General features: G+C 45.1%; 1 protein-coding gene and 1 pseudogene across 3 annotated transcripts in view; both read right to left on the bottom strand.

Moving 5' to 3' along the window:
• Positions 1 to 6,233, bottom strand: part of LOC115288675 — a 92,258-nt pseudogene extending 86,025 nt beyond the window's left edge.
• The window catches only part of KCNH1 (potassium voltage-gated channel subfamily H member 1), a 401,581-nt gene that overhangs the window by 224,064 nt on the left and 165,105 nt on the right, over positions 1 to 12,412 (bottom strand). The window lies entirely within an intron of this gene.

Genomic DNA, 12,412 nt, shown 5'->3' with positions numbered 1-12,412 from the left:
CAGAGGACTTAGGTATGAGCTCTGGTAGCTGTGCCGTGCCAGCAAAACCAGTCTGAGCCTCACTTTCTCAATTCCTATGAGGATTCAATGGCACAATGTATACAATACATTCCATTTGCTGCAAAGCATCATAGCAATGTAGGGAACTAGAATTAATATATTCATTAGCCCTTAATCAAGTGCACCTGCTCCAATGTAAGCTCTTACTTCCGTCCGCTCAGACCTCACCTGCACACTCATCATACTAACACTTTTGTGTTCCTCTCTCTTGTTCTCTCAGCTGGCTTCAGGGTCTCAGGGGAGCCGCTGGTCGAAGGGAACAATGTGCGTGACAAATGCACTGTCAGGTCTGAACTCCCGGAGACAGAAGTTGTGGGTGCTATTTTCAGCTGGGCTGGTTGTGGAAAGGTCAGCATGTGACCTCATGTGAGTTCTCTCCCTGCCGCAAGCTTCATGGTTGGCTTCTAAGCCTCAGGACTAGACAGTTCTCTAGGGCTGAGCTGTGAAAAGTAGGCTGGTGGTTTAATACTGGGAGAGCAGCAGCCATTTTTGGCTTCCAGAGCATCGTGGAGGTCATGGTGCAGAGGGACCAGATGACAAGATACTGCTAGGTCAGGTACCACTGTTCAGCACCACGTGCGTCCTGGACCCAGACTCACGTAACACTCAGGAATGCCCACTGGAGGAGACTGCTGATTCTCATTCCCCACAACAGTCTTGGCTCCAGCTCTTAGCAAGTGTCCCAGAAAAATGAAGAGATTTTCATCATCATTTCCCAGGACTCCCTTCACTACACAGAAATAAGAGACAGCCAGTGAAATTCACAAAGCAGTGTTTCCTATCTATAATAAAGTTGTGGGTTTATGAGCTACCTATCTTGCTATCAATTCTGTGCCTTCCCTCATATTTGCTCTCATCCCCTCACTGATAGGCTAGGAAGTTCCCTCACACGTTTCTGAAGTAGAAGAGGAGGGGTTCTAGAGCATGCACTGCTTTTATATGACGTGACACGAAGGAATGATTGGGCCAGAACACTCTCAGATGGATGAAATGCTGATCAAATTCATAGATAACTTTAGGCCAAGGAAGTAATAACCAGGAGGACAGATAAAAGATTGCCATCCTCTGAGCACCTGGGTGGTTCAGTCGGTTAAGCAACCAACTTTTTCGGCTCAGGTCATGATCTCATGGTTGTGAGATCGAGCCCCACATTGGGCTCTGCCCTAACAGTGCAGAGCCTGCTAGGGATTCTCTCTCCCTCTCTCTGCCCCATGCATGCTTGCTCTCTTGCTCTCTCTCTCAAAAATAAATAAATAAACATTTTAAAAAAGATCACCATCCTTTAACATGGCAAAAAGAACACACAGCAGCAGCAACAACAACAACAGGTAATTGGGACATCATCAAAATTTAAAAGTTTGTGCAAAGGATACCATCAATAAAATGAAAAGGCAATCTACAGAATGGAAGAAAATATTTGCAAATCATATATCTAACAATCAAAAAGTCATAAATATAAATCTAAAATCATAACTTGGCCCACGCTACACTGAAGTACATGGGGGCAAAAGGCTGGAATCTATTTGCATGTGAGGCCCCAGGAGCCGTTCAGGTGAGCGTGGTGCAGGGAACTAATGGCCACTTCCCAGATAAGACATCTAAGTAGCCAGGGAACAACAGCCCTTCTAGTGCCAAGAAGTTGTGGCCAATGGGGAAGAGCTCACCCTACCAGTGGTCACAGAGTTGAGGCCCAGACGCCAGTTTCTCTTGGCTTACTGGAACGGGCTTTGTCTATGAACACGAGGGTAGGGTGAGACTCCGTGAGAGCAGGAAAAGGAAAGTACAGCAGTACATGGTGCCTTGTAGCCCAAACTCAAGAGTCTGAGTCAAGAGTCAGATAAAAGTGTTCTCTAAGGGGCAACATGATATGATCGTTTTCTGTGTTGGTGCCAGGGTTTAGCACAGGTGGGAAGAGGGCATTTCACCCCCACTGGAGTAAACAGTGGGTGACACAGAAGGAGTAACACCAGCACTTTGTAGAGAGAGGCCACAGCCCAGCAGGGTGGGGTTCACAACTGGAGAACCGCATGGTAAGTGACAGCACCGGATAGGGCAGGAGAAGGAAGAAGGAGATGGTCACTCCTGAGTCATTATGAGATATCACTAATACACCTGAAACCATAAACCAGGTTCTAATGGTCTTGCTTGAAGTGACAGAAAAAGGAGTCATTTTCTTCCTACTACTATGACTTTGTCCCATGACTATATTCCCAGACTGGTGCAGCTAAAGGAAATGGGGAAACACTTCTGGAGATATGTCAAATCATAGACTTGGATCCAAAAAGCCAACTAGAAAAGCCAAAGATGGTAGAAACACAGTGCCTAGGAGAGCCTATGAAATAACTTAAGACTTCAGCTAGGATGCCAGTGAATTTTAATCAACAGCATGATGTAGTAGTCAAAAATACACATTTGAATTAAGAGCAATTGAGAGAGATGGAGAGAAGTGGTAAGAAGTAATGAGAAGTACTCGAATGTTAAAGGATTGGGATTTGGGGAGATTTAAGTCCTTTTCTTGCTCTGCCACTAACTAGGTGAGCATCTTCTCTCTGGGCCTCATCTTTTTATCTTCACTGTGATACTCTGAGGATGGGTGGTCTCTAAGACCCTTACTAGTTCTGATGCTCTTTCAATACTTAAATAAATTAAATTAATCTGAAATAAAGTCAATAAATAAATTGAAATGTGATTTCAAAATTAAGGAAGCAATAGTCCTACTCCCTTCTGCTCTGACCAAACCACAGACAGAAAGCAGTTTAGTCCTGGGTCCTTCATGAGACACATCCGGACAAAGGAGAGAGAAAAGAAGATCATCACCAAAAAGTTCTCAGAACCACATGGAAGAAGCTGGTTGTACACATCTTGGAGAGGCGAAGCCTCAAGGCAGACATAATCATTTTCAAATATTTGAGGCCCTGTTGTGTGAAAGAAACGCTAGATTTGTCCCACGAAATCCCAGGAGGAAAAAGCCAAGAAAAGGGGGTGGAATCCACAGGGAGGGAATTTTAGCTTTATATAAAGAGGAAATCCTCAGACCTGAGCTTCTCTGGAAATGAAATGGTCTCACTCCAGGAGCTGTTCAAACCTTCGGGACATACTGAGGTCCCTCTCAATTCCAAAATTCTGCGAGTGTCCATGACTTAATTGGAGACCTGGTTAACTATCACAGAAAAAGAATGGCTGACTATTCATCAGTCTATCCACCATTTCTAAGTGGTTGGCATGCAGTAGGGGTTTAATACATGTTTGTGGAAGAGAAGAAGACAAAGAAACAAAGATGGAAGGCCCGAATCGCATGTTCCACCACACGTCCTGAAAGGCCTCTGCTAAGAAATCCTGTCTCCCTCCCACTTAAGGCACTGGATGGCAGCCAAGGCCTCCAGTGCAGGCCTATGAACACAGCTCAGTGTAATTAAACACCTGAGTTCCCAGGAGGCATCAGATCAAAACAACAAGCAGGAGAGAACCTGTGGCTTTTGCCACTTCCCCACCTTCCTGCTTGCTGCAGGGCAAGGCTAGACTGACAGGGCATCCCAGAGTCCGAGAGACCCCCTCTGTGTATGGGCTCTACAGAGCCATGGTAGGTCTGCTGTGCTCTGCTGAGATGCACATATGTTCCTTGCTTTGTAAGAACCCTTTAGAGTTTACTGTTATTACTCCACTGGGTACCTTCTGCTTCCCTCATGCCTACCCTGGGGAGCTATGAGAAGGGGGCCTGGCCCTCAGTTACATGGTGTGAATCAGGAAGACAGATCTCTCCCCTGCTCTTGCTTTGCCATCAGGCCCATTCCAGCCCAGCCCAGCTCCTCTCTCCGTCCCCATGGAGGAACAAAGGGTCACCCTCCTGAACACGGTTGGCCCTACATGCAGGGCACCCACAGCTCTGCAGAACTCGCTGGTGATTTTTCACATATTTGACTTTCTTTCGAAGCCTCCAGCTCTTTCAGTTTGTTCTTCGTACCGAGACCTCTCTCCCTGCCAAGCTTTCTTGTGGCAACAGTGGGTTTTTATCACCATGTAGCTATGATTCAGAGCCAGACCTCTAGCTGATGAGAGCTAAAATTATTCTTTCTCTCTCTCATACACACAGAGGACCACAATGGGGAAAAGTGAAAATGGAAACATTTTTCGAGTCTGCAAAGTCATTGCCCCAGTGAGCATCTGCAGAGTTGGCCCTGACAGCTAGCTCCTTGCTTGTGGAGTTCGCACCAGGAAATTTTCATCTTGATATTTAGTTTTGTGAGCGATCCCTCATCGGGCACTCCTGTATGCAGAGCCCTGCACTGTCTCTATCCTGTCACCACCTGTACACTCCTCCTCCTGTTTCTAAAACCCCAGCCAACACCTATCAGAGTCCCTTGCTGAGCTGCTGAACAAACAGTGCAGACCAAGGGTGCTGGAAGAATGGCATTAACATCAACCAACAGGCAGGCCATCTGCGGCTCCGGGCTTGGCACCAAGCAGAAACAAAGGTTCAGAAAGGGAAGAACTTTGACTGCCCTGTACCCCACTGAATTTGCATTTTGCAGATGAAGAAACAAGCTCAGGAATTAAGAAGCTTGTTCCCTTGACTATTAAGTAATGGAGCCTGGACTCATATAGTGAGCCATGCTCATCCCTTCTGCGCCCATGGATATCTACGTTATAATGGTTTTAGAAATTAAAATGATCTTCCTGCCCCAATGTCAGTTGCACACACAGCTTAGCTGGTTTGCTTGGCAATGGAGATGGCTTTCAGAAACCATCCTCATTTCTGAGCTGGTCTCTCTGGGGAGCAATGACTGAAAAGGGGGCTCTCCAGGAAAAGGGGACAGGCTTTGAAGCTGACCAATAGTATGACTGTGGCATCTTTAGCTTAACAAACTGAGCAATTTAATCCAGAAATCACTAATGATGTCCTCCAAGTAAAAAAATAAAATAAAATAAAGCCTGCATTGCAATGAGTTTTCTCAATGGCACACCACAAGACTTAGATCCGGATGTTTGAGAAATTCAGTAAATGAGCCCAACTGCAACCCGCTGCCATCCCTGTCTCGTGGCACATGATGGACGGGTGGAGGGCATCACTGAGCACTAGCCCACCACAGGAAGGAGACTGAGGTGCCCAAAAGCCAGGAGGCACGGAGTGGACACTTGAGCCCTCTCGGATCAGCACATCTTTCTTTCTGCTGTCCTATCTGGCAGGAAGGGGTGGTGGCCGCTTACCTGACAGCCTTCCGCTCCAGGCTATGTCCCTGGTACCCTCAGGTCCATCCTCACTGGTGACTGGGGTGGCAGCACAGATGCTGAAGAGACAATGAGCTTGGGGGTCAGAGATATGGGTGTGATTTCTTACTACAGTCACAAGAGGTTGAGTCAGGGGACTATAACTGGCCACTCTAAGCTTCCTCACCTGTGACCTGGCTGCTGGTGGGAAAGCAAACTGGTGCAGCCGCTCTGGAAAACAGTATAGAGATTCCTCCAAATATTAAAAATAGAACTACCCTATGACCCAGCAATTGCACTACTAGGTATTTATCCAAGGGATACAGGTATGCCGTTTCAAAGGGGCACACTCCAATTTTATGGCAGCACTATCAACAATAGCTGAAATATGGAAAGAGCACAAATGTCCATCGATGGATTAATGGATAATGAAGATGTAGTATATATACACACTGGAGTATTACTTGGCAATCAAAAATAATGAAATCTTGCCATCTTCAACAACATGGATGGAACTAGAGAGTATCATGCTAAGCAAAGTTAGTCAAAGAAAGACAAATATCATATGACTTCAACTCATATGAGGACTTTAAGATACAAAACAGATGAACATAATGGAAGAAAAGCAAAAATAATATAAAAACAGGGAGGGGGACAAAACCTAAGAGATTCTTAAATATGGAGAACACACAGAGGGTCACTGGAGGGGTTGTGGGAGGTGGAATGGGCTAAATGGGTGAAGGGAATTAAGGAATCTATTTTTGAAATCATTGTTGCACTATATGCCAACTTGGATGTAAATTTTTAAAATTAATTAAATAAAAAAGAAAAAATGCTTTTAATTAAAAAAAAAAAAGAACACCTGAGACCCAGGAGTGTTAGTAGAGCTCATGAAGCATGCATATGAAGTGTTTTACATACAGCACGTGCTGGTTAGCTTACTGTGAGTACTATTCTTACCTGTCCATCTTCGTAAGCCCTGCAAATCCTATTATTCACTGGTCAGTAAAATTTTTCTTTTTTAATGCCACTCTCATCTCCACTTTACAAAAAAAGATCACTGCCCTCCCAGAAGTCTGGAAGCAAGAAGCTCTACTGCTATTCTACAAACATCTACGGTAGTTACAACCCTGCCCTTCCTTATCTGTGGCTTCAGTGACCCGTGGTCAATCACAGCCTGGAAGTAGATGACCCTTCCTCTCTCTATTGTCAGAAGGTCTACAGTAGTCCAGCGCCATGTCACAATACCCATGTCATCCACCCCACTTCATCTCATCACATTTTCTCGTCTCACGTCATCACAAGAACAAGGGTGATGTGAACCCAGTGCATTAAGACATTTGACAGAGAGACCACATTCACATAACTTTCATTTACAATACAGTGTTATAATTGTTCTATTTGACTATTAGTTGTTGTCAACTTCTTAATGTGCCTAATTTATAAATTAAGCTTCCTCAAAGATTTATATGGGAAAAAAACAGTATACACAGGGTTCAGTATCATCTGTAATTTAAGGCATCCACTGGGGGTCTTGGAATGTGTCTTCCGTGGATGACAGGGAACGGGGACTAGCGTCCTACTTTCCAGTTTCACACAGGCTCTCCTTTTGCAATTGTATTTCCCAAGTTAGATTATAAGCAAATTGAGGAAGGCATGATGTCTTCCCAAGGCTCTACCCAAATAAATGGGGTTAAACTCTCTGTCCTCCTGCTTGCCCCCTGCCCAGGTGAGACGCCCCTGCCCAAGTTCCCATAACAACCTATCCTTTCCTTAGCAGAGACTCACTTCACTTCACAGAAATTTCTTATTTACTCATCTGGCTCTCCCAGCAGACCCCAAGCAACGTGAGGGCCGAGCCTGCTTTGGACTCATTCAATGCTCCATCCTCAGAACTTACACAGTGCCTGGCATATGGCAGACACTCAAAACTGGTTTGTTAAGTGAACAAAGGGGTAAACTGCTGATTGACTGGAGTCGTGGGGAGTTGACGGGTCAATCTAACATTTGTTTTCCCAGGGACCATACTTCATATGTCCCTGGTGGGCTTTCCTCCTCTCAGGCTTTAGAGAAGGAAAGGAAAATTATTTTCTCCTCTGTGTAATTTCTCTCTAGCTGTCTGTAGTCATAAGCCTATCAGTGGAGAGCCACAATGAATAAAGGCTTTGTAAAAAGCAGCCCAGGAGATGTGAAACTTGAGGAATCAAGTTCCTTTGCTGGAAACAGGATGGAAGCCTTACCCATTCTTTACCCACTGTCACTTCCTCTCATCAAGCTTTGAGGTCATCCCATCAAGAGGCCAGCTGTGGCCATGCCTACCAGTACCAACAGCACCCTGGAGATCTGGAAGAAGGGGAACCACTGAACCAGAAGCGATGACCCAGGCTTGGACCCAGCTCTACTTCTAACTGGCTGTGTGACCTTCAGCAAGTGACTCCACAATTTCCTTATCCAAAAATTGGAGAGAATGCTACCTGTTCTGTGGAACACTGAGAGTTTCAAAGGCAACAAAAGACAGAGAAGCAACAGCTCCACAGGATAATTTTCACTTGGATGGAAATCGTTTTTTGAAAAAGAGAAAGAAGTTTTGTGAATGACATGCGTATCTATAAGATCTAGAACAATACACCTCATCCAGCTGGCTTCCCTCTGGCAGAACTCCCTAACATCTCAAGACTTTTATTGTAAATTCTTCTGCCCAGTGCAGTAGTCCAGTTAAGAATAAGAATAATGTCTTCCAACAACACACATACTCAGATATTTTGTCACTATAATTATAATTCAAAACAATAGAGAAGGATTCCAGGGAAATCACCCCCTCTCTGTAATCCTTCCACTGCCCCCTCTCTCCCCAACTCTTTCTCTTGCTTCCCAGCCCCCCACACACTACAGAGAACATTTTCCACTCCCATATTCCAAAAGAATCAGCAAGAGAAGCAACAAAACAAAGTGAAACTTTGATGTCAGATAAAACTGCGTTCAAAGCTCAATTCAGCTCCCCCTTAACCTGTGATCTCTTTATGTCGGGTCTCTGAACCTAAGTATTCTTAGCTGCAAAACAGGGATAATAATGCCTACTTATAAGGTTACTGGTTAAGGCAAAGTTCCCAGCATGACACCTGGCCCACTCTGGGTGCCCAGCACACCTGTGTTTCTAGTCCCTGCTCTCCTTCTCCAGAGAAGGAGAAGCCCCTTCTCTTGTTCCTTAGGGTATTATTTCCTGCCCAGTGAAGATGCTGCCAGTCAGATCTGGACAGTGATGCCTGGGAGGCTTTCCAACCACACAAAATCCCTTTCTCCATTTTTAAGAGCTTCCTCTAACTTGCTCTGAAGTCAGGACAATTTTTTTTTGAAAAAGCTTTATAGCTAAAGAAACTCACATCCAGGTATATGTATTTTTATGACCTGTACCTTACACAGCGCAATGCACCTGATACTCCATGCAAGGTCAAATTCTCTTACAGTAGGGCACACCTAAAGAACTACCAAATGACTGAGACATATTGTTTGGTGAGCTCTAGAAATGTGCAGGAAAGAGGGACAGGAGGACCAGGGAGAGAACCACCACTGTTTGAATGTGAGAAGCACTATGCTAGGTATGCTGCAACGTTTCATTGTCTCACCTCTAAACTTGGTGGTGCAGAGTCTGGGGTCTCCATTTTCAGTTGAGGAAAGTACCAAAAGGGAAGGCACTAATCAGGAGTAGAGGTGGGTCTGGAAGCCAGAACTGCCCGGCTCCAAAGCTCACGGTCTTTCCCAGGTTCAAAAGCACGTGGCCAGGCACAAAGGAGAAAAGGACAGCCCAGGATACCCACAGGCCCTGCCCTCTGGAAGCTCAGAGCTTCAGAGGAGCTATCAAAATAAAGATGAGGCAAGACAAATAACTAGGAAGTCACAAGAATATCTGAAGAGCAGTGTACATTCTAAGTGCAAGTTCCTTCTGCCATAGCATTCTGGACAGTACTCCATTTCCCAAATAAACATAAACCAAAGATGAAGCTAAACAGCACTTCCAGGCTCCCTAAGAAGGGAGCTGCAATTATTATTTTTTTTCTGAGAATAGAAAAGAAAAAATTAACTGGGAAGAGGAAGAAGTAATCAATATTACTAACAATAAAATCACATCCAAATGTAAAATTTCCAACTCTTTCAAAGAGCTATTATACATCATTATCTCATTAGTTCTCACTTTTACTAAGTGAGATAATAAGGAGAGCCTCTTACCCCTAATCCACAGAAATTAAAGGGTACAACCCAAAGCACAGAGCTGATCCAGGACTTGAACCAAAGTCTCTCAACCAGCTATGCAGGGATGAAGCTCCCACAGGGTATGCCTGTAGTGTTTACTGGCATCAACAGAGGGAGATGAGAAGAGGGAGGAACGCCGAGGCAGACAGTTATTGCTTCGCTCTCAAATAGCTGTTCTCTTTGTCTGTATGACTGTATTTCCACCTGACCACATGACCACCCAGAATAGACTACATTCCCCAACCTCCTTTGCAGCTAGGTGTGGCCAGACTACCAAGTTCCAGCCAATGTAATGTGAACAAATATAATATGGTACAGCTTCCTAGTCTTCCCCTTCCCCTTCTTTCTGCTTTCTGGAAAAGAACATATGGCTGAAGCCAGAACAACCATATGGGATCCAGATATGGAAGTCTTGTGCTGAAGACACCAGAGAAGCCTGGGTCTCTAATGATTGCAGAGCAGTCAGATCAACCCTCACCTTTGAGGAAACATATCCCTAATACTGTTTCTCTGTCCAGCAGCAGAACTCATATCCTAAGAAAGCTTTGCCAATGGCACTAAAGACCACTTCCAAAGACTCTAGAGCCTCCTCAATTGTTCAGAATCAACAAACCTATAAATATTTATTAAGAATCTACTATGTGTTTAACGTCTCCTATGAGGATATTTACAGTCTCCTGGGAGAGGAGCATCATATCATTTTTGAAAACCCACAATACTGGTATAGAATGCAAAAAAAGCACATTCAACAAAGGTGAAATGGAAAGAAACAACAAACGGTTGGAAAAGATCACGAAGGAGGCAGGGAAAGTCCCTATTTGCTTGCATATAACAATTTAAGCTGAAAGGAAGCCAAAAAGCATACTGCAGGTGGTGAGGTAGTGGGCTCAAATGTCCAGGTGTGCAGGTTACTAGTGTCTCATCTCCCAGGAGAGAAAGTGATGTCTGGAAGCCACCAGGGGTGAGCCCAGTTACTCTCGGGTATCTCCCAGGCTCAAGCGGGACTTGACCAGGATAAGATTTGGCCCAGTGGGAGGACTGATATGAAGGAAATAGATATTCAGAGGGTCCCTCCAACACTGACGCTTAAGGAGCCAAGGTGGAGGAGGGCAGGCAAGAGAGAAATGAATCCAAAGAAACAGGCGTGCGGTGCTGAGGTACGAGACCACTGTTCAGTTTTGGGATTGGGGGCGGGGGAGGTGGAGTGTGTCTGGGGTAGGAGTACAATGTCTAGACCCCCTGCCATTACCAGAGAGGAAGGAAATTAATGTGGCTTAATTATAATGACAGGATGACAGCGATGACATTATGAGGAGAGAATCAGAAAAGTGCAAAGCCCATATTAGGAAAATGGGAACTGTCTCCATACTATCAAATTCTCCCTGGAGAGCTCCCAAGACAGGGTCACGTCCCTAGCCTGAGATGTCCCAGAAAGAGAGACTCTTCCCTCTGGCAATCTTTCTTTGTGGGATACTTCAGAGACCTGGGCAAGTTTTGGCCCACAGTGGTGGCTCTATCTCCAGGCCTTTGTCACTAGCTGGTAGGTGATGGGACCTGTCTCTGTCCTTCCCATTGCCCCAGTCCCTTCAGACTTCAGACTCTCTGAGTGCCATCCACAGCACACAGGCCCTTAGTACACAGCTCCCGGTCTGTTGGGGAGGCTCAGCATATGCCTGTTGAATGGGGACATTCTCTCCCAGGTGTCACACAGAGGGCTAGGGTGGCCTTCTGCTCCTCTCAGCATCACCAGCACACAGGAGATGTGCCAAAAGATGTAAGGAGCCCACTCGCCACACCTCAGGGTGAGCCGTTGCAGGAGACCAAAGACCCACATAAGGCATGCAGGGAGATTAGGGTGGGGGCTGGCCTGCCCCTGGCCTGGGCCAAGATGTCAGAATGGAAGTTGGACACCATAGGTCACCTACATCCACAGCCTAATCACACCAAAAAACCTCATTTTGTTTCTATTTTTATTTAGATTCAGGTAAGTTAACATATAGTATAGTATTGGTTTCAGGAGTAGAACCTAGTGATTCATCGCTTACATATGACACTCAGTGCTCATCCCAACAAGTGACCTCCTTAACGCTCCTTGCCCATTTAGCCCATCCCCCCCCTTCCATTCAGCAACCCTCGGTTTGTTCTCTATAGTTAAGAGTCTTTTAGGGTTGTTTTTATCTCTGTTTTTATCTTATTTTTCCTTCCCTTCCCCTATGCTCATCGGTTTTCTTTTTTCCTAATATAATTTATTATCAGGTTGGCTAACATACAGTGTATAGAGTGTGCTCATGGTTTGGGGGGGACAGATTCCTGTGATTCATCACTTATATACAACACCCAGTGCTCATCCCAACAAGTGCCCTCCTCAATGCCCATCACCCATTTTCCCTTCTCTCCCACCCCCCATCAACCCTGTTTGTTCTCTGTATTTAAGAGTCTCTTAAATTCTACAAACATTTGTCTTTCTCTGATAGACTTAGTTCATTTAGCATATTACTCAGCAATCAAAAAAAAAAGAAAGAAACCTAACAGGGAACCATGGGAAGGGAGAAGGGGAAAAGAGTTGGGGAGAGGGAGTGAGCCAATCATGAGAGACTTTTGAATGCTGAGAACAAACTGAGGGCTGAAGAGGGAGCAGGGAACAGGAAGGGGGGGGTGATGGTCATGGAGAGGGGCACTTGTGGGGAAGAGCACTGGGTGTTATATGGAAACCAACTTGGTAATAAACCATTTTTAAAAAATGAAATCTTGCCATCTGTAACAACATGAATGGAACTAAACTGTATTATGCAAAAGCTCATTTTAGTCAATAGTTTTCACCTCGTCCTACTGCAACTTCTTATCAGAACTGAGAAAGGTGGGAAAGCTTGAAAATAGTTTTCCTGCTTGCTGACAGTCT

Source organism: Suricata suricatta, chromosome 3 (assembly GCF_006229205.1).
Source record: "Suricata suricatta isolate VVHF042 chromosome 3, meerkat_22Aug2017_6uvM2_HiC, whole genome shotgun sequence".
Taxonomy (NCBI): domain Eukaryota; kingdom Metazoa; phylum Chordata; class Mammalia; order Carnivora; family Herpestidae; genus Suricata; species Suricata suricatta.
The sequence above is the reverse complement of the archived record's forward strand: the minus strand, read 5'-3'. Positions and strand labels throughout refer to the sequence as shown.